Here is a 21640-nt window from a genome sequence, read left to right on the forward strand (position 1 = left end):
TTGTAAGTCACTCTACACGTTTCAACGTGGTTTCACATGATCATCGGGAGAGTGATAAACAGTTACTGTGTGCAGTGTAAGTACAAAAGTCATGGTCATGTGACTATACTAGTTTGCAGTTCAAAAAAGATCACTCGTTGACTAGATGTATTAGTTTTAAGTGGAACATTATTGAATAAAACTAATAGGTTTGATATAACAATAAGAAGAAAAAGAGTAGGTAATAAAGACATAGAACTATTCAAGTCTATACACGAAATACAAGTGCGAACAACAAACGAGTGTTTAATCGTTGATATACATTTAAATAACAATATGTATGTACCAGTGTTTGATGTATACTGCTCGTCCACTAAGCTCTGATACAGACTTATTGAATAATATCCACCGTTATAACACGAGCTCCATATTTACAGGGGATTTCAAATAGCAAATACAGACAGTTTGGATACACATTAACCAATTTAAAGAGAAAAAGTTTTTATATTTTATAGATACTGATTGAACACCAACACATACATCGGATGTGCACGACAGTAATGATATACTGTATCTGTGCTTAAGCTCTTTAACAGAAGCCAAAATTTTTTTTAAATATAAAGCAAGGCAAGATGTCGATAGCGACCACTTGCCAATATGACGTGTCTTTAACCTCACTGTCATAAAAATAAACAATATCAAACAAAAAATAAGAAAGCCAATTGGAACGAATATGATTCAATATAAGACCCAACTATTACAAAAACGATCAATAGTACTGACGTGAACCATACAGAAATAAATACAATAACGATCAATAGTACTGACGTGAACCATACAGAAATAAATACAATAACGATCAATAGTACTGACGTGAACCATACAGAAATAAATACAATAACGATCAATAGTACTGAGAAATAAATACAATAACGATCAATAGTACTGACGTGAACCATACAGAAATAAATACTTATTGTTAAGCATTTACCGATTGCCTTCCCAAAGCTGCTAAACAAACAATACCAATACATAAACACCTGACAACTGCTAATCATGATTAAAAATGCCGTCAGTTACAAAAACAATACATGTAAAACCATACAATCAAAATACAAAAACAATACATGCAAAACCATACAATCAAAATACAAAAACAATACATGCAAAACCATACAATCAAAATACAAAAACAATACATGCAAAACCATACAATTAAAATACAAAAACAATACATGCAAAACCATACAATTAAAATACAAAAACAATACAAGCAAAACCATACAATCAAAATACAATTCAATAATCTAAGTAACAAAATACAAAACGAAGTAAAACATCTAAGACAACAGCAATGTCATAACTTCTGCTCCCAGATAGGGATGAAAAGAGGACCTACACAACTCTAGAAGCATCCAAGAAAATACAATACACAAGGGGAGAAAATTCAACCCAGAAATATCTACTAGAAGAAATTAATAATATAGTCTCACACACAAAGACAAATCAGAAACTTTTAAACAACAATTAGAGAAAACTTTTCGAACACATCACCAAACAGACATTAGTACTCACTTCTAAATGAAGTGAATCAGCAAGTTGCAAATAACATAGATATATATATAACCCTCGTTCGACTCGTAATTCGAGGGTCGCGGGTTCGAATCCCGGTCGCACCAAACATGCTTGCCCTTTCAGCCGTGGGGGCGTTATAATGTAACGGTCAATTGTATTCGTTGATAAAAGAGTAGCCTAAGAGTTGGTGGTGGGTAGTGATGACTAGTTGCCTTCCCTCTAGTCTTACACTACTAAATTAGGGACGCAAATAGCCCTCGAGTAGTTTTGCGCGAAATTCAAAACAAACAAACAAATATATAACCCAACAACTTTTTCCAATAAATATAAATGATGTTAAATAACAGGTGTAAAACAAATAACGACAGCACAATACAAAAAATGGCATAATAAACACGTGAAACAGAAGTTCCACAAGCAGTGAAAGCCACAAAGAAAAGCTCCGGAAGACGATAGCATCCGCCTTCAAAATGTGCTGGGAAATTATCTGAACATTTCACGGCGTTCTTTAAGTTATTACTCGGTTCAGGATACATTTCAGTTTTGTTTTGTTTTTGAAGAAACGAATGTCTTAATGTTTCATAAAGAGGGGACGCCAGCCAATAAACCGAATATCTACCGTCTAATTAGCTTGATCAGCACCATAGAAAATATTTTAGAATTTATACCCCACATTTCTGGAGGCAACATCAAATTAACCAGAAGTAAAAATGGATTTAGAAAATTCAGAAAAACGGATGAACATCTAGTAAGACTGACATAATCAATTATAGAAAGTTTTAACAAAGAAAAATGCACTGTCGCCTATTTTTCGATATCGAGGAAGCATTCACACTGTATGGCATAAAAATATGAGGTCCCGTATGTCAAAAATTGAGCTACCGTTCGGCTGGCTGTCGAACTTTTTGGAAAATAGGAAATACAGAATTAATGTTTAGGGACCCTGTAAGGAGTAATTTATTCCTGAAGTGTCTCACATGGAGGGGTAGATAACTCTATCCTGTTAAAAGATTGAATCACGGTTACTCATCACAGTTTCGAGATCTGTAGCAGTCTGGAAAGTTCTTCCATCCCATCAGTAGCAATCACAAACCTCCAACCTCAATTAAATAAAGTATTCTATACTGCTGCTAAAAGTATCGTTTTAACACAAATGTGCCATAGAAAGAATTAGTAATTATTAGAAAAACTAACAAAACACAAAAAAGATCCACCAGGACTCTGAAGGAACAAAGCACTTCTTCATATTTAGTCATCAGCACAATTTTTAGGTTTAACATATGACCTCAAATTGATATGGATCAACCATCTAAATAATGTAAAAACCTAAAGTTTGACGAAGCACGAACTTTGTCAGGAGTATTACACGTAAATATAACGGAACAACAGATAAAACATTACAAAAATCTACAATACAAACATATATATGACCAGTAATAAAATATGCATCACGAAGACAAATTAAAACTAGATTACAAACACTTCTCACAACAGCTTACAGAATAACTAGATTGACTTCATCAACATTTATGCACGAATATAAAATATAAAAACACTAATCGATAAACTCCTACTTAGTAAACTAAATCATTTTGAGAAAAATTGCGAAAGAACGATCTGCCATGCGAGTTCAATCATTTCTGCATACATGATGAAGATAGTTCTAAGTATCGTTCTCTGATAAATTATATGTAAGAAACAGAAATAAATTTAGGCCACTAAAGGCTAGATAACTAAATCACCATTAACTTTAGTTTACTGTGAAGCATTGGAAAGAATTTTAAATATAAATGATATCGAAGAAATTTACAATGAATGAAAAAATGTGAAAAATATTCTCAAACTGTTCGTAAATTCTGGACTAATGGATAAAGGAAAAGTGTATTTTATACATTAATATTAATGTGATTATCTACACGAACATGGCCCAGAAAGTGGTCAGATTAAAAGCGTTGGCTAGCTAAGCTTTGATCATCTTTTAGTAATTAAATGAATATTACAGAAAAATCATTTATCAAGTGCTGGATGGAGGAAGAGGTTAAAATTGAACCTCACCTTCCAAGATCTGTAAAAAGTAAGATCTTTTACCGAGAATGGTCTCATTATTACAAGTACGTCATCAACGCCAGGGACCGTTGATGGGAGCAGTGCTAGATAAAATCCCATTATTAAGTCTTCAACACCAGAAGGTGCGTCGTTGAGGTATTTCATGTTCTTTTATTAGATTTACAGTTTTTGCTTTTATAATTAAATATAAAAGAAACTTCTTAAATATCTCAGAGAAAGACGACTTTAACAATATATTGTGCGCGTATCCTATGTTTGAAGATTTTAAGAAAAACTAATTATGTAATATAAATGTAATAAGAATAAAAAAAAATAATTTATTGTTTCTTATGATAAAAAACAAAAAAATATTTTTTACTCATTCTATAAATACAACATTTTTAGTGTCTGTCACTACTAGATATACTTTACAACCCAAATCAGTTGTATGTTCACTATACTTTAACTCTGACAATAAAGAATGGATTTTCATGTCACTGAGGTTAACAGTAAATAAAACAAGTTTATACATTTATGTACTTTACATAACTACATCATTACATTATTGGGAAAATATGGTGATATACTTCTAAATTTTGAGATCTTACGACAAGGAAAAACTTATCTATCCTTTACATGAAATCAGTTTATAAGAGCATCTCTATAAATTATTAAAACACTGTCAGTTATCACCAATATATTTATATTTATCTCTAGTGCCTTGCAGTTTACTTAACAATATATAAAGATAAATTTACGCTCATGAGATTCTTAATATCTGATGGTATATTAGAAAATCATTTTCTGCTTTCGATGTAGAACGTGTTCATTTGTAGTTTAAAACTACTGTTGTTTACAAATATACCTCACCAATATTTATACGTAGCCTAACTTCTTCAAAATGTAATCAGATATAATACAATTTTAGTATTTACATCTTAATCGTCAGGAAACGTGTTATAAAATGAGCTAAAATTTAGTAATGCTCAATGTAGTAAAATAAATTAGTTTGAGTTTATCACACGGATTTCCTTGCGTTACAGTTACTCACGTTCCTTTAGTCAGGAATCTAGAAACAGAAACGAGATAATGTTATCACCTTTAAAATAGTTTTCTTGTATGTGATAAAAAACAATAAAAATGTGTACAAGGCTGAACATATTTTCATTGTGGTGTTATTTCTGTAGGTGAAAAGAAAAATTTTAGAATCCAGAGTCACTTTGTTTATTTTTTTACTTCGTGTATCAGACCTACAGATTTAAAACACCCGTCGTCAGATATCTGTATAGCAAATACTTATACATATCCTATTCAAATTGTTCCTTTCAAAGGACGAAGAGAAGTGAGAAACCTTTACATCAAACAAAAAAAGGAAATTTGCACACACAGTCCAGATGCTGTTACGTTTCATCTCATTGGAATTCAGTAGTAAAAGAAATGTTATTAGTGTTATTACCATGCGTTTAGACGTTTCTATAATTCAAGAAAGTTTTATACATTTTCATTTTAATTGTTGTTCTTCTGCATCTCTAAAACTTCATTGAATAAGTGTGGTTGAAATTATGGAATTATCTGACTTACTACTGTAGTGTTTCTATGTTCTTTCCTTCCCTTTGGTTAAGTCTCTGATATTAAATATTTTAAAGTAGATATTACATTGGACAGTAAGTATGCTGTGAATTTGGCTTCTTCATGTTTTTCAAATGAAGATTTGTGCATAGAATGGATATTATTCTGAAGAAAATTAGTTTGTTTCAAAACTGAGGTTTTAATATTCTTACCAGAACTGTCACATCCTGAGAAAGGGAGAGGTATGGTTATATATAACACCTCTACTGATGAAAGGATTTTTCATTTCTATTCACTCACTGAAGGAACACTTTTTATAAGGATTGTATAAGTTACAATCTTTAAACAGATTGTATATCTGTTTACACGACAGATGTCTGACAGTGGATGCTTTAAATCTGTAGATCAGATAAATGTAGGTGTAACATTTGAAACCATCTTACGTGAACTAAACATTTCAGAAACACCCACACATCTATAAGTAGAGTTATCGCACTTTTAAGGGTAATTTCGGGCAAAAACAAAGGTTGCAAACCACCAACTATCATGAAAATTTACTCAAACTATATACGCCTTTTAATAGAGTATGAGTGCAAAGTAACCTTCCACGTGTACAGAAGAATAAAAAACAAGCTACAACGTCAACAGAAAAGAGATCTTAAATTACCCTCAAGACTCTCTAAATTTATCTCTACAAGTTTCTTACACAAGACGTGCAATATACAAACAACTGAACAAAAATTATCATCTTTAGCATTCGACTACTACAGTTAATCAGAGGAAAGAAACCCCTTAATTGTCACTCTCTACACCACGACTAGTGCCTCATACAAAAGAACGTTTCTGTTTCCTGAACTTTCTGATATTTCTCAAGTAATAATACTCGCCTAATTAATATTTATGACCCAACTCTGAAACTTTATTAACTCTACGACTTCAGCAAAAACGTTTTATGTTTTCTTTAAACAAAAGAAAACTTTTATGAACTGTGGTATCCAGGAAAGGTAATGAAACAAAACAAAAACTCAACATATTAAGAAACCAAATAAACAGAGCCACAAAACTATGTTAACCTGATAAAATTAACAATGAAATCAACAAAATAAAACAACACTTCATCAACATCACAAATTTCCTGAAACAAACCGTGGAAAAGATTATACGCACACACCTAGATCAATATCAATCAACATCAATAAATCCCAAGATACAACAAGCTATAGAACCTCACTCTGCTGCATATGTTCCTGACATCAGTGAAAAAATAACCAACATTTGGAAAAAAACTCATAAAAAAACACAACATTCCAGTAAACACCAAATTTATTCAAAAACCAGGTATAAAACTGAAGTCCATACTATGTAAAAACTACACTGGCAAACACAACACCAATATAATTCATAGAATACAATGCAACAACTGTCACGATTCATACATTGAAGAAACTAGATTCAAAGAACGCAAAAAGCACCTTCACGCGTTTTTTAACACTACAAATAAAAAAAAGCACAACATAGGAAACATACAAATACTATGTAGGGAAAGAAACATAAACAAAACGCAAAATCACAGAAGCCCTACTTATACAACTAAAACCAAAATTAAACTAATATAAAGAAACAACTTTATACCCATAGTAATTGATAACCCAACATCCCACTGCAACGCCCCCTACAATCCGGTACTCGTTTATACTCTCGTCCCAAAGACATGTGCTCAGTAACGGTCAGTCGTAAACACTCTCTTTCTTAACCTGAAGATGACGTAGGAAGGTCAAAACATTGTTCTCTCCTTATCAATTAAAATGTTAATATCCGTACCAGCCATTCTAAGATAAATTTTTATTTCAAATGAGTTTCTCATCATCAAGAAAGTTTTCTTTCGTTTAAAACCTAAACCTCTGCCATGATTTTTCCCTCAGCAACATGCCCTCTGGAGTGGATGACATACCCGTAAGAATGAGGTGCAAATTACGTCAATATCTTCGCGCATAATTACATTTATACCATACGACCTTATTTAAATTGAGTTAATGTCATGTTTGTCTACATCCGGCACCAGACTTAGAAGTATGAAACTTTAAATTCAAGTTTTATTTCAGTATTTCAAACCACGTAGCGGTGAATGACGATCATAAAAATAGTTCCACGAGTTAAAACAAGATACAAACCATCAGTGTGTTCTATATTAGTAGCACTGCCTATGCACGTATGGGTTGGATTGTTTATCGTAATAGTATTTTAAATATTTCTTCAGTAGGTCATCAGAACTTTACAATAGCATACAGTTTCCTTTTGTAACGGCTCAACATGGCCAGGTAGCTAAAGGCACTCGACTCGTAATCTGAGGGTCACACCAAACACGTTCGCCTTTTCATCCGTGGAGACGTTATAATATTACGGTCAATCGCATTATTCGTTGGTAAAAGAGTAGCCCAAGAGTTGGCGGTTGGTGGTGATGATAAGCTGTCTTCCCTCTCCTAAATTAGGGACGGCTGGAATGCAGATAGCCTTTGTGTAGTTTTGCGCGAAATTCAAACCAAACTTTAATCAACTAAAGCGTTCACGAGGGACTTTTCGCGAGAGTAAGCTGAGAGAAGGACGAGTTTCCTGCAAGCTCCTGATTAAATAGGAATATTATAGGGAAAAATTATAACCTTACTCCTGCGTGAACCACCTACACTTATCCAGGCAAAGTTTAATATCTATACCCACTTGGGCGAAAAAAACTAAGAAACACCCATATTATAAGGAACAGTACCAGTTGAACAAGAAAAAGGAGAGATCCAACCAGGTCGACGAAAATGCGGGTCACCAAGGAAAAAGCTATGCCGACCACTGCAGCGGAAAATACGGGTATGACACCGAAAAGAGAAGAAACATTCTCAATGAGTGACCTGAAAAACAAACAGAGTAAGTCTAGTTCGCTTGGTGGTCAAAAACTAGAATTAATTACAAATCTAGAAAAAATTCCCCGTTACTGGCACTTTGCAATGTAGAAAAGCAAAATTAATACCTCTGGAATGTGATAAAGAAAGCAATTAAAAAAAAAACGAAAACCAAAAAGAAAAATAGTAAAGTTAAGTAATTCTAGCGAAAATTCTGAAAACGAAGATGAAGAAGAAACTTCTCATACCCAGGTAAAGACAGTTCCTTCCTCCATTACAAATAATGCAAATGATGCTACTAACTTAAACAAAACATTGGATGTTGATAACATGAAAACTAATCAAGAAAAAATCTAGAAGAAAGTGATGAACTAACTGATGAAAACCAAGAGTTCACTTTAGTTGTGTCTAAAAGAAAAATAAGAAATTCCCTACAAAATGAAACAACACAAACAAAAAACACACCATCTGAAACAAAACCACCCTAATATTCTACTATTATTGAAGGCGTGCCTGGCACATATAATCAACCGCAACTAGCAGCGGAAATCAGCAGGTGTTGAAATAGCTAGCGTTAAACATTTAACTAGGGGCGGTGTCCTTGTCCGAGGTCAAGTAGTTGCTGACCTAAATAAACTACTTAAAGAATGGCTCAAGGACGCATTCATACCTGGGAACACAAATAAACACCTACCAGAAACTAAACTACAGCCTAAGGCAATAGTGATCCGTGGGGTGCAACACTCATAACAAACCAGGATATTGAGCAAGCATTACACAACCTAAATATACCACACACTAAAGTCGAAAGAATAATCTTCAAGGTCACTAACAAACCAATAAGTTTAGTAAGAGTTGACATGGAACAACATTACAATATCTTGGAACTGATAAACAATGGTATCATTTTGCGGTACCAAAAATTCCAAGTGGAACAGCTAAAAGCATCAGCAGTTGTAATTACACAGTAATTGCCAACGATATGGACACGTTTCAGCGGGATGTCTAGCAACACCGAGGTATTGTGGATGTGGCGGTGAACACCACATATCTGTAAAAAAGAACAAGCTACACCAAAATGCTGTAACTGTGAAGAAACACACACAGCAAATTATAAAGGATGCGACAAATATAAGATAAAACAACGCATATATGAAATAAAAACAATAAAACCAACACAAGATAACACACCAAACACAATCACACAACAAACACACACAACTACAGGACCAATTACATATGCACAAAAGTTTAAAGAAAACACTACACAACCAAAACCGCTAACAAAAGAACAACAAAATTCAACCACAACAGTAAGTAATCTACAAGAACTTAACAAAAACACAAATACAACAAACATCCAAGAAAACAACAATCTTACAGTAAAAGAAAACACAAACGATGAAACAAGTCTAACAGCAAATTTAATTAAAAACATTCTTACAGAGTTCATTACAGAATTTACAAAACCGACCCAATCTAAAAATAGCATAGACCTTTTCATAAACATAGCTGAAAAACACATAACACCACACATACCGCAAATAATCACAACAGCCACAGGATGCATGCTAAAATCTTAAATTCATAGTTCTAAGCATCAACATCCAAGGTGCACTTGCTTCCAAGAAACACGAGATCGAAGACATAATAAAAGATACTAACCCTGATATTCTTATTATAGGTGAAACACTAATTTATCCCAAGAACAGATTCAAAATATGTAACTATGTCAATAAAAAAAGATAAAACAAATAATCAAGACACCAACAGAGGAATTATGTTATTATATAAAAACCACCTTTCCGTTACTGAAATAAAAACGAACATTAATAATGAAAATATTATGGTTGATATCCTCTTAGAAAACCACTCGATAATAACAGTAGCAGGTATATATTGTTCTCCAACTAAGTGCATAGACATAAATATCATCGACAACATCTTTTCCACAACCAAAATACAATTGTAATAGGTGATCTGAATAGCAAAAATAAGAACTTTGGATGCAAATCCACAAACACAAATGGCAAACACCTATTACAATTCATAGATGATAACAACATATCCCTTATTAACGATAATACACCTACGCATACTACCTATGCAACAAACTCAAATGATATCTTAGACATCTGTCTAACCTCTTTTAATGCTAGACAAAAGCTAATAAATTTTAATGTGGGCAAAGATGTTGACAGCGACCATCTTCCAATATGGTGTCTTCGATCTCACCTCCCATAAAGATAAAATCTATAGACAAGACGAATTTGATTACAAAAAAGCAAATTGGCAGTAATTTCAAAAAGTACTAGACAACATACTACCAGATAAAATTAAGCATACAGCAAATAACAAATCAAAAATTGATTGTTACAGTCAAATAATCATGGAGTGTCTTTTAAAAGCAGCTTCAGGCACTTTACCAAAACAACAACATACAACCACAAACAATGCATGGAAACCAACCAAACAACTATTAACAATGATAAAGCAACAAAGACAATTAAGAAGACTATTCATGGCAACAAGAGAACAAGAAATAAAAAACACATATTAATAAGATTAGAAATAAAATTAGAGCAGAAATTAAACAGCTGAAATAAAAAAAATGGGATAACTTCTGCTCCCAGCTAAATGAACAAACTGACCCTAGAAAGTTCTGGCTACACCTAAAAAGATTCACAAATGAACCCACGACAAGAAAATACCCCACACTGGAATATAACAACACCTTAGCACAAACCAACAAAGAAAAAGCAGAAGCCTTTAGACATCAATTACAAAACACTTTTAAAATACATAATGATCAGGACATGAACAACTATTGCTGCAACAAAGTAAACAATCATGTAACAAATAACATAGAACTATATAAACCACATTTTCCAGTCAACATAATTAACAGCAACATTAATAACACATATGACTACAATACCCTACTACTCACCAAAAAAAAAAATCACACTAACTGAACTCAAACAAGCAATCAAAAATTCAAAAAACAATGCACCGGGAAACGATGGAATAAAAACAATTATTCTCAAAAAAGACACTCCAAAATTATTTGACCACCTATTAGCTATATTTAATTTATCTCTTATACTCTGAATACATCCCAGTTTCTTGTAAGCAAGCTAATATGTTAATGTTCCACAAAGAAAGAAAACCAGCAAATAAGCCAAATAGTTATCGACCGATCAGCCTGATCAGCTGTGTTGGCAAAATTCTTAAAAGAATAATAAGTAATAGACTATCCACATTTTTGGAGATTACTTCAAAATTACCAGAGAAACAAAATGGATTTAGAAAATATAGATAAACAACATATCATTTAATTAAATTAACTGAAACGATAGTATATAGCTATCGTAATTAGCTATAATTATTATTTATAATCAATAATAATTGATTATTGCAATAATTGCACTACAGTGGTGCAACAAAAAAATGCTTGTTTCTTCGATATCGAGAAAGCATTCGACACTGTATGGCACAATGGTCTTCGGTTCCGTATGTACGAAATGGGACTACCACGAGGAATTATTCGCTGGTTATCCAACTTTTTGGAAAAAAGAAAATGTAGAATAAACGTAAAAGGAACTTTCTCGGAGTTTTTCACTCCAGAAGCTAGTGTCCCTCAAGGAGGAGTGGTTAGTCCTATTCTTTTCATCATGTATGTAAATTATATGCCACTTAAAGACCCAAATTGTGGATACACGCCACAGTTCACTGATGATGTAGCAATTTGGAAAAGAGTGCCGGTATTACAGCACTATATCTACGGTGAACTGTTCTTGTTTATTTATTTGTTATTCAACACTAAGTAACTTATACGGCCTGGTATGGCCAAGCGCGTAAGGCGTGCGACTCGTAATCCGAGGGTCGCGGGTTCAAGCCCGCGTCGCGCCAAACATGCTCGCCCTCCCAGCCGTGGGGGCGTTATAATGTGCGGTCAATCCCACTATTCGTTGGTACAAGACTAGCCCAAGAGTTGGCGGTGGGTGGTAATGACTAGCTGCCTTCCCTCTAGTCTTAAACTGCTAAATTAGGGACAGCTCGGTGCAGTGGGCTAACAACCTACCCACTTAAATACTTGTTGAAGAATCCGCAAGCGATTGCGGCCCTATGTTCCTTGATAAAATCTAATTGTGATCAGTAACTTATACATTTTATTTTGGGTCGTATAGATGGGCTTGAATTACTGTTTAGTATCGAAACGCTTCCTCTAGGCCAGTGGTGCACAAATTTTTTGAGTCAGGGGCCACAAAAGTGAAACAAACAAGATGAAACAGTGGCTGTTATGTCTGCGGACACAAGATGCACAGATAGCCCATTGTGTACATCACATTTAAGAACACACAAATAACGATTACATCAAAGAGTTTGCACATTATTCTAAGAAATGTTATGATACGTTAACTGTCACAAAGTCAGTGCGATGGATGGTGCTGCATGTCATTTACGAGTTTAGAAATGTCTGGCTTGATGTTTGACGTTGAAAGACGCAAGACTGCTTCCAGATAATCATCAGTCAGCTGATTGCGAGTGTTGTTTTTGTTCAGTTTCATATGAGAGAAAGCCTGTTCGCAGCAGTACGTGCTGCCAAACATGCTGGTGTACACAAAAGATTAGCAAATGTATCAGGCAACGTTTTGTAAAAGTCAAGCAAACTGTTTTCTCAGTAAATAGTACACTGTTCATCAGATGCCTGGAGATCACTGAGTTCGAGCTGATATTCTGCTGACAAGTCATCTACTGACACACTGAAGGGATCAGCAAAAAGTTTCATCAACAATCTGCATTGGTCAAAGTCATGAAACCGTGATTTGAAGGATTGAATCAAGGTATCTAGCTTCCCAACATAAACTTGTGTGTCAATGTTCTGATTCTTCTGTAGCTGTGACTGAAAAGTGGAAAAGTGCACGAAATTGCCTGATGGTGTTTGCTGCCGGAACAACTGCAACTTTGTCCTGAAAGCTGAGATGTGATTTGCAAACTGACAGACAAGTTGATTTTTGTCTTGCAACTTCAAATTCAGATCCTTCAAGTGTTGTGTCATGTCGACCAGAAAGATCAAATCAGCTTGCCATGCTGGATCAGTCATGAAAATCACATCTGTGTCTCTGTTCTTGCTTCTGAGGAATTCTATCACCTCATCAATCAACTTCCAGAATATTTTGAGCATCTTCCCTCGACTCAGCCAGCGTACTTCACAGTGATACACAAGGTCACCATGGTCTGAATCAATTTCTTCAAGAAGACTTCGAAACTGACGGTGATTGAGCCCTCGTGATTTGATTAAACTAATGGTTTTGAACTGTCATACGATTCAAAGCCACCGTCTGTAGCTTGCGAACTACTTCCGGACACAACTTTTCCGATGCAGTAATCATACATTGCTTGACAAAATCACCATCAGTGAATGGTCGGCCAGATTTCGCTATCATCAACGAAATATCATAACTGACCTCATATACTACACCTAAATCTGCTGACTGTTTTGACAAAACGTTCCGCTGGTGATTCAGCGACCGTCGCAGAGATTCAATTCGAGCTGTTCGTTCATCACCGACAACGTTGTGGAAATCTTTATGCTTCGACTCATAATGACGCTTTATATTGGATACCTTCGCCACTGCTACTGTCGAATGACACAGCAGACAAATCACGTTCTTCTGTTGTTGAACAAAACAGTATTGCGCAGTCCAATCATCATGAAACTGCCGGTTTTTGTCGTCAACTTTTCTTTTACGATTAGCTGCCATTTTTGTTACGAAATAATATCAAAATAGGGCTCGTAAGTAAATCTGGAATAACAATTGGAAATATTACGTCATTGCGTTAATGATTAAATGCCTATGCATTAAAGATATTTGCTTATTAATTTTTTTTTATTGCTCGACACAATATGGAACCATCCAGTATCTAATCTGATGCATATTCTTCTATAGCGCTTAATCTTCGCACAGACGCGAACTCTTTATGTTTGACTTTCCCGTTGGACATCGCGGGCCATTTTTTAGCCGAAACTAATATGATATTATTAAATGCTGCAACACCAACACATATCTCGTACGCACATGGCACCAGTAAAATACTGGACTTATGCTTGTGTTCGTACAATATGAGTCGTAAATTTGTAAACTTCTATGTTGGTCACGATTTAGACAGTGACCACCTTCCAGTTTGGTGTATCTTCAATCTCACCCCCACTTAAACAAAAGTAAAAGTAAAAGATAAACTAAATTATAAAAAAGCTAATTGGCCACTATTTCAAACTGTCATAAACCAAACTTTACCAACTGAAGTACTAAATTTTGCCGCGGACGCATCAGATATAGATGCATATAGTCATATAATTTCTGAGTGCCTGAAGCATGCAGCCAACAGCTCGAAACTGAAACAAAAAACACAACACAACAACACACTCATGGCAACCACATCAAAAAATAATACACCTAATAAAACACAGAAGAAAACTACGCAGACAGTATATATAAAATCGAAACCCCACACTAAAAACACAAATAAACACTATAAGAAATAAGTTAAGATATCAAATCAGACAACAAAAACAAAACAGTTGGGACACCTTCTGCTCAGAACCAAATAACATAACAATTCTGGACACACTTGAAAAGATATACGAATACAGGAACAACAAACAAAGAATACCCACCACTCAAACTAGATGGAAAAACAGCGTACACTAACATAGAAAAGCTGAGATATTTAAAAAAACACCTAGAAAACACGTTCAAAACACATCATGAACAGATACTTCTATAATAAAGTCAATAACTTTACTGGTCACAACAAAAGCGTATATAGACCTATATTCCTAGTAAACACATTAATAAAACCATAGAAAACAATAGACTGGAGCACTCATCAACTAATAAAAGATATCACAGTAATGGAAGTAGAAACTGCTATTAAAAACACAAAAACAAAGCTTATGGAGAAGATGGTATCCAAGCTGTCCTCCTGAAACATGGTACTCAGAAATTATATGAGTACCTTACCGCCTTATTTAACCTATCATTATCAGCTGGATACATCCCTGTTTCTTGGAAGGATGCAGTAATATTAATGTTCCAGAAAGAAGAAAAGCCAGCGAATAATCCAAACAACTAACGTCCAATTAGCCTAACCAGTTGTATCGGCAAAATTTTAGAAAGGATAATTAGTAATCATCTATCTATATACTTAGAAGTACATTCAAAATTACCCGAAATTCAAAACGGATTTAGAAAATACAGACAAAAGAGCCAATTACAGACAGCTTCAATAAAACTGAACGCACTGTAGCTTGCTTTCTCGACATTGAGAAAACATTTGACACAGTGTGGCATAATGGATTACGTCATCGGTTAAAGGAAATAGATTTACCCCAGGGAATTATTCGCCAGCTATCCGACTTCCTGGAAAACAGAAAGTGTAAAGTAGATGTGAATGGGACCCATTCAGGATCCTTTTCACCCGAGGCAGTAGTCCCGCAGGAGGGGTAATCAGTCCTATATTATATATCACGTATATTAGTAATATGCCTCTGTCGGACCTAAATTTAGGTTTTGCATCACAATTTGCAGATGATGTAGCGGTCTGGAAAAGTGCCCCCACTTCTTCAATCAACAATCCTCCAACCAGTCCTGAATAATTTAGAAAAATACTACCAGAAATATAGAATAAAAATTAATATTCCGAAAACCCAAGTAATATTATTCAGCAGATAAAATAGACTGAAAAAAGATCCACCCAAGTTATACATGAATGGATCACTTTTACTGACTGCTACTTCTGCAAAATTTCTAGGTTTAACTTATGATACCAAATTACGTGGATACAGCATACAAACAATATCCTGATACGAATCTGGAAAAGAGCAAATTATGCAAGAAGCCTTTCAGTTAAAAACCAAGGAACATCACCTAATAATATAATAAAAATCTACAAAACATACATCAGACCTATAATAGAATACGCATCTCCTGCCTGGATAAACATAACACCCAAACAATTGCATAAACTACAAAGAATACAAAACTCAAAACTTCAGCCTATAAAGTACCACATAGCACTTCATCCACATTCATGCAAACATAAAGACAATATCTGAAAGACTCTTGCATAATACACTAAACTATTTTAATAAGAATTGGCATAAAAATGATTTAATGTGCGATCTCGACAGATACTACGTACATGATGAACATTGTCCTAAGTACCTCTCTCCTATAAATATATATTTAAGAAATATCAAACAAGCTGGCCACCACGCACTAGACACTTAAAACTAGTTGTATTTTATCATTATTATTCTTATTAGTAGTAGTATTTCATATATATGGAAAAAAAGGAAAAAATAAAGAAAAGAAAGAAAGAAAATAAAATAAAAAAGAAAAAACTAAAAAAGATGAAGAAAGGAAAAAAAACCAAAACACTTTTTCACGACTATACATGGGCACTGCCCTGAAACGGGCCTGAGTACGGTGTCATACTCTGGCCCAAAGTTATACCAAATACCACACCCTAAGTATAGACGCCATCAAAGTACGGGATGGTGAAAAAAGTCTAGTGCACCTGACCCTCCTGGGTATTCCACATAATTACCCAAATACCAACACAGAGTAAGCTAAGCCACTCGGCGACTTGTTTGACCATCGGCCAGTATCAGAGATGTCAGAAAAATCATGAAATACTAAAAAACTAGGCATTACATGTACAAAGGAAAGTCCCAAAATCATATACAAATGGATAAGGTTTTTGATGTATAATGTTATTATTATTAGCATATCAACGTTTGTTTCATTACAGTTTCCTTAAAAACTAAATGTGTAAAAGTCCTTTTATATATTTTTAATGTTATATATTCAATATATCAATTCTTTTTAAAACTCTGCCCAATTTAACTTGCATGTCAATTAACCAGTTATAATAGGTTTGAGGTACGTTTTAAGCAACTATCAGTGGATTACATAGAACTACATGTTATTAACGGCCCACATATGCAGAGTTTCAGTTTCTGATTTGAATCTTATGAGGATGAGACGAATTTAACGTTTCCAAGAAACATCATTCATCGATTGAGAAAAAAGCTCACGTGAACTAAAATTGCTTCTCAAATTCCAATTAATACTTAGTTAAGGTGAGAATTCCTAAAGCATTGTTCGAAGTTTAATTAAATTAAATTTTGTGACCATGGTTGGCTAGTTATAATTAGCCGGAGCATTTAGGTACATCGCCTTTCATGAGAAATTAATCTGAAAGTATAGCAAATAAATAATTTCTATCATGTTTTCAGGAGTGTTAACTAGTGAAAGCACATTTCTGATATATTTCTGCTTTTCTAGAATTATACAAGTTACGTATGTTATTCAGTTTGGTGCTGAATTACTATAATTTTATGAATTCTCACATAATATTCAATGAATGAAATATATATTACATTATAAGATGAACGCCACGAATGTGCCCAGGATTAGACGTGCAAGCAGATCACACAATGATCAAGTTCTTGATTTTTTAAGAATTGTACATTAGAAATTATACGGATCATTCTGGTTAATACTTCTGGTACTGTAGTGAAAGAAAAATTAGAATTTGCCATCCACTTACTATTACACACACTAATATATATATATATATATGCAAATTCTATAAAAATTATTACAAAATCAAGCTAAAACGTTTTTTGTTTTTTATGCGTTGAATCTATATTAATACAAAACAAAATTACTCAGTTTTGCTTTTTGTTTTTTTCTTGCCCAACGGATGGTTCAGTGGCAATTTGGAAGACTTATAACGACAAAATTCCAGGTTTCATCTCTGTAATTACGACAGCTCAGATATCTAACTGTCTAATTTGGTTGTCAAAATCAAGTACAGACAATTTCAACATGAAGTACTCTTACTAAACCACAAATTGGATGAAAAAAATAATCACCCAATATTACTGGTTACATTATATGTGTTAAAAGGAACACTGAAGTACATCTTCGAACCAAAACTGCTCGGTTGGGTGTTTATAAATATTTATGAATGTGCACACTCTGGATTTGATGTATCATCAGTTCTACTAAGTTTAGTGATAAAACAAAAAGAAAGTGGTGAATGTTAAACAAAACACGGTTAGTCCTACTACATAATATGTTTGAAATTTATTAAAGTATAATCTGCATGATTAAGACAAATGATATGGCCGAGTTGTTTAGCATATATATGTCAAGTTATAATCAGTTGCAAATATATCAGAGACAATAAAATGGTTTGTATGTGGTAAGGTAAAACAAAACAGAAAAATAGCTTGTCTTCAAAGACAAATAGATGAAAATATTTTTTTATTTTGGATGTTCCAACGATTGTTTTGGTGAAACTTTACCTTTTTCTAATGTTACGTTTCAACGAAGGTTACAAATGATACGCAGTCAAAGGTAATCTGATAAAAGTTGTGAAACATTTAAAAATAAATCAGAGATTGTAGATCCTCCAATAACAATCAACTACAAACAAAAATATATAAACATTTAAAAAGTTTTAAGAGAAATCCTAACGACCGTGACAATAGGCAAATTTCAATTAAATGTATATTATACATTCAACAATTTCAGATATCATAAGAACAGTTTAAAATCCCAAAACTTACACAAATCTTGATAAGTCTGAAACTCTATATATACAGTGTTTCAACTCGATTTTCAATCGATTTAGTAACTCACAAGAACGAAAGCTATTATAGACAACTTCCCATGGTCATTATTAGTATAACATAAATTCCGGCGATTTAAGATTTTGCCAAATTGAAAAGTATGGCTGATATGTTACAACTTCTTTTAATGCAAGCATATAAAACTAACAACAGAACCTCACAATGATTCAGAGCAAAGTATCTTCATAATGTGCCGTCTTAAGAGTTATGTAGTTTGAAGGTTAAGATAAAAGATACATAAAACTCTAAGGTTACATTGATTCATAACAAAGTATCTTCACAAGCTGTTCACTGTTAGCCTTGCCGTTCCGTAGCTTCAAATTATTACAACGGTGAGGAAAACAACCTCGAGATCGACATTCCACACCCTAAAATCCGTCATGATATTCAACTAGAAAATAATTATTGATGGATTTCTCCATTTGTTTACGGCTGGAGAAAACAAACTTCAAAGCAGGCTGTGCATGTGAGGTGTTCCCCTTGACAGTGCACTCTAGACAAACACTAATACTTGTATAAAATTTTGTTAGGCAATTAAAATGTGAATTTCTTTTTTAATTATAAATTGAAATTATTGAGCATTTAACATGTTTATTAGTGCTTTCAGTTTAAAGAAAATATATTAATTTGAGTTTTTTAGTTTTCTTTGTTTAAATAATATATCTTAATTCTACTTTTTATTGCTTTTAGTTTATATACAATATTTAAATTTTAGTACCCTTAGTTCAAATAAAATATCTTATTTTTAGTGTTTAGTGCTATAAGTGTAAATAAATATTTATCTTCATACATGGACGCAAATGATAGGAGTCCATTACTAAGGCATTACCAGACAATCACGCTGTGAAGAAAATCTGAATTCATTTTCCTTAGTCCAAGATGCTCGTCACCTTAATATGATCTGTTTGAGACATAAAAGTAAAAAAAATTTGAACCATCCTAGAAGTGATCAAGACAATAATCACTATGTAATTGAGAAAAGTTCTGAATGAAATCATTGCTTAAGAAAGCTTACAGTGAAGCAATCTTGAGTCATCCCACAGTTGACCGAGTCCCAGTTGATCAATTCCAAATAGTGGGATTGATCACACAATATAACGCCCCCACGGCTGAAAGGGCGAGCATGCTTGGTGTGATGTGGATTCGAACCCGCAACCCTCGGATTACCTGGCCACTGGAAACGTTCATGTGATGTTCTCACAGATATACTTGCTGTTAACTAGTCGTGCTGTCATTTTCATAGTTGATCTTTTGATTACGTATTGCAGCGTGTTTAATACATCTATCATATTTTACGATTTATGTTTCAGTCTAAACTGTAAATAAACAACTCTATCGGCTTGTGAGTCTCAAAATACAAAGAAACGAATAAAACTATTGTAAGAGAAGAATAATTATATAGTTGAACGTTTAAACAAATTGTCTTCAGATCTTATTATGTTGTATCGTTATTTGTTTGTTATTCGTGTTACTCACTTGTAAGACCTTGCAAGATGACTTAGAACTGCCAATTCTTTCATACTGTGTTTGAGTATCATTGTCCGCTGTATCCCACGTTGTATTAACCACGTAATTCAGTTTAAGGTTATCTTTTGGACGATGGTCAATTGATAATTTCGCCCATTCCTTTGACTCTTGATAACTGGTATGAGGGTGAAGATATTCGTACGAGTCGTTAACCTGAAAATGGAAACAAGTGATAAATTGTCAGTTTTTATTATAACACCGAAATATTAAAACCAATATCTTAAAAGAATATGCAATACAATTTTATATTAGCAGAGTAACAACTTCTTTAACTACACTTATAATACGTTTATGACAAATTAAATTATTTTTAGATGTTGACGTTACCGATCTAATTTTATAGCAGTATTTGTATGTTATTCCTAAAAGCAGATCAGCTAAAGATATATAGCATATCTTTCTTCCAAGATTCAATGTGTTCGGCTTATAGATTTTATTTTTTATGAACCTTTCACGCCTTTTCTTTGTTTCCAAGGCCATTTTTGGAATCTACTCGAATGAAAGCCTCAACATAGAACACTGCCCTAAAACGAAATAAAAAGGCGTGAAAAGTTCCTAAAATATACTGAGGTACTCTTTACTTAATTTTCAAAAGAAATGCATTGCAAGTTTAAGAAAATTAACCAATACAACTTAGTATTTTAATAAGAAAAATAATACTGCTGAAAAAATATCTCGATTATTAAAATAATTCTTTTGTGGTTAGAAGTTCTCTTTGAAAACCTGATTTGATGTAAAAACATTAAACGGAAAAGTGATGAAACCCATTTCAAGGTCTAAAAGCTCGAAAATGAAAATTGTTGGGAAATATCAGAAAATTACTCCGACACACAAGAGAATTATGAAACTCAAATCTCAATATAACATTCAAATAACTGGGTAACATGAAATAAAGCATGTGAAGTACGTGATATAGCGAATTCATACACAAACATATTATCGTCATCAAGTGTTCTGTCCTTAGTCTGGTTCGAGGCACAATTCTTCTTTGCATTTAGCTCTGTCTTCTTTTGCTTTCTTCATCTGTCCATAAGTCCTTCCTTGTTGAAGGTCATCTAGTATCATCACCTTTGTTCCTCCTTTTTATATTTTCCCCATAAATATTCCATCGTTCATCACCTTCTTCAAATTATACCCTCTCAACACATGCCCAAGCCAGTTTTTTCCTCTTCATGACTGATGGTAGAAACTCATATCCTTCTTCCACCTGACATAGAACTTCTTTATTTTCTTTCTTTCAGTTCAATTTATCTTGATGAATCTTCACAAGCCTACATTTCTAAACCTTCTATTCTCTTTATGTTTTCCTAATGCACTGTACACATATTCCAAATGTAACTCTTTA

This window comes from Tachypleus tridentatus, chromosome 1 (genome assembly GCF_004210375.1).
Source record: "Tachypleus tridentatus isolate NWPU-2018 chromosome 1, ASM421037v1, whole genome shotgun sequence".
Taxonomy (NCBI): Eukaryota; Metazoa; Arthropoda; class Merostomata; order Xiphosura; family Limulidae; genus Tachypleus; species Tachypleus tridentatus.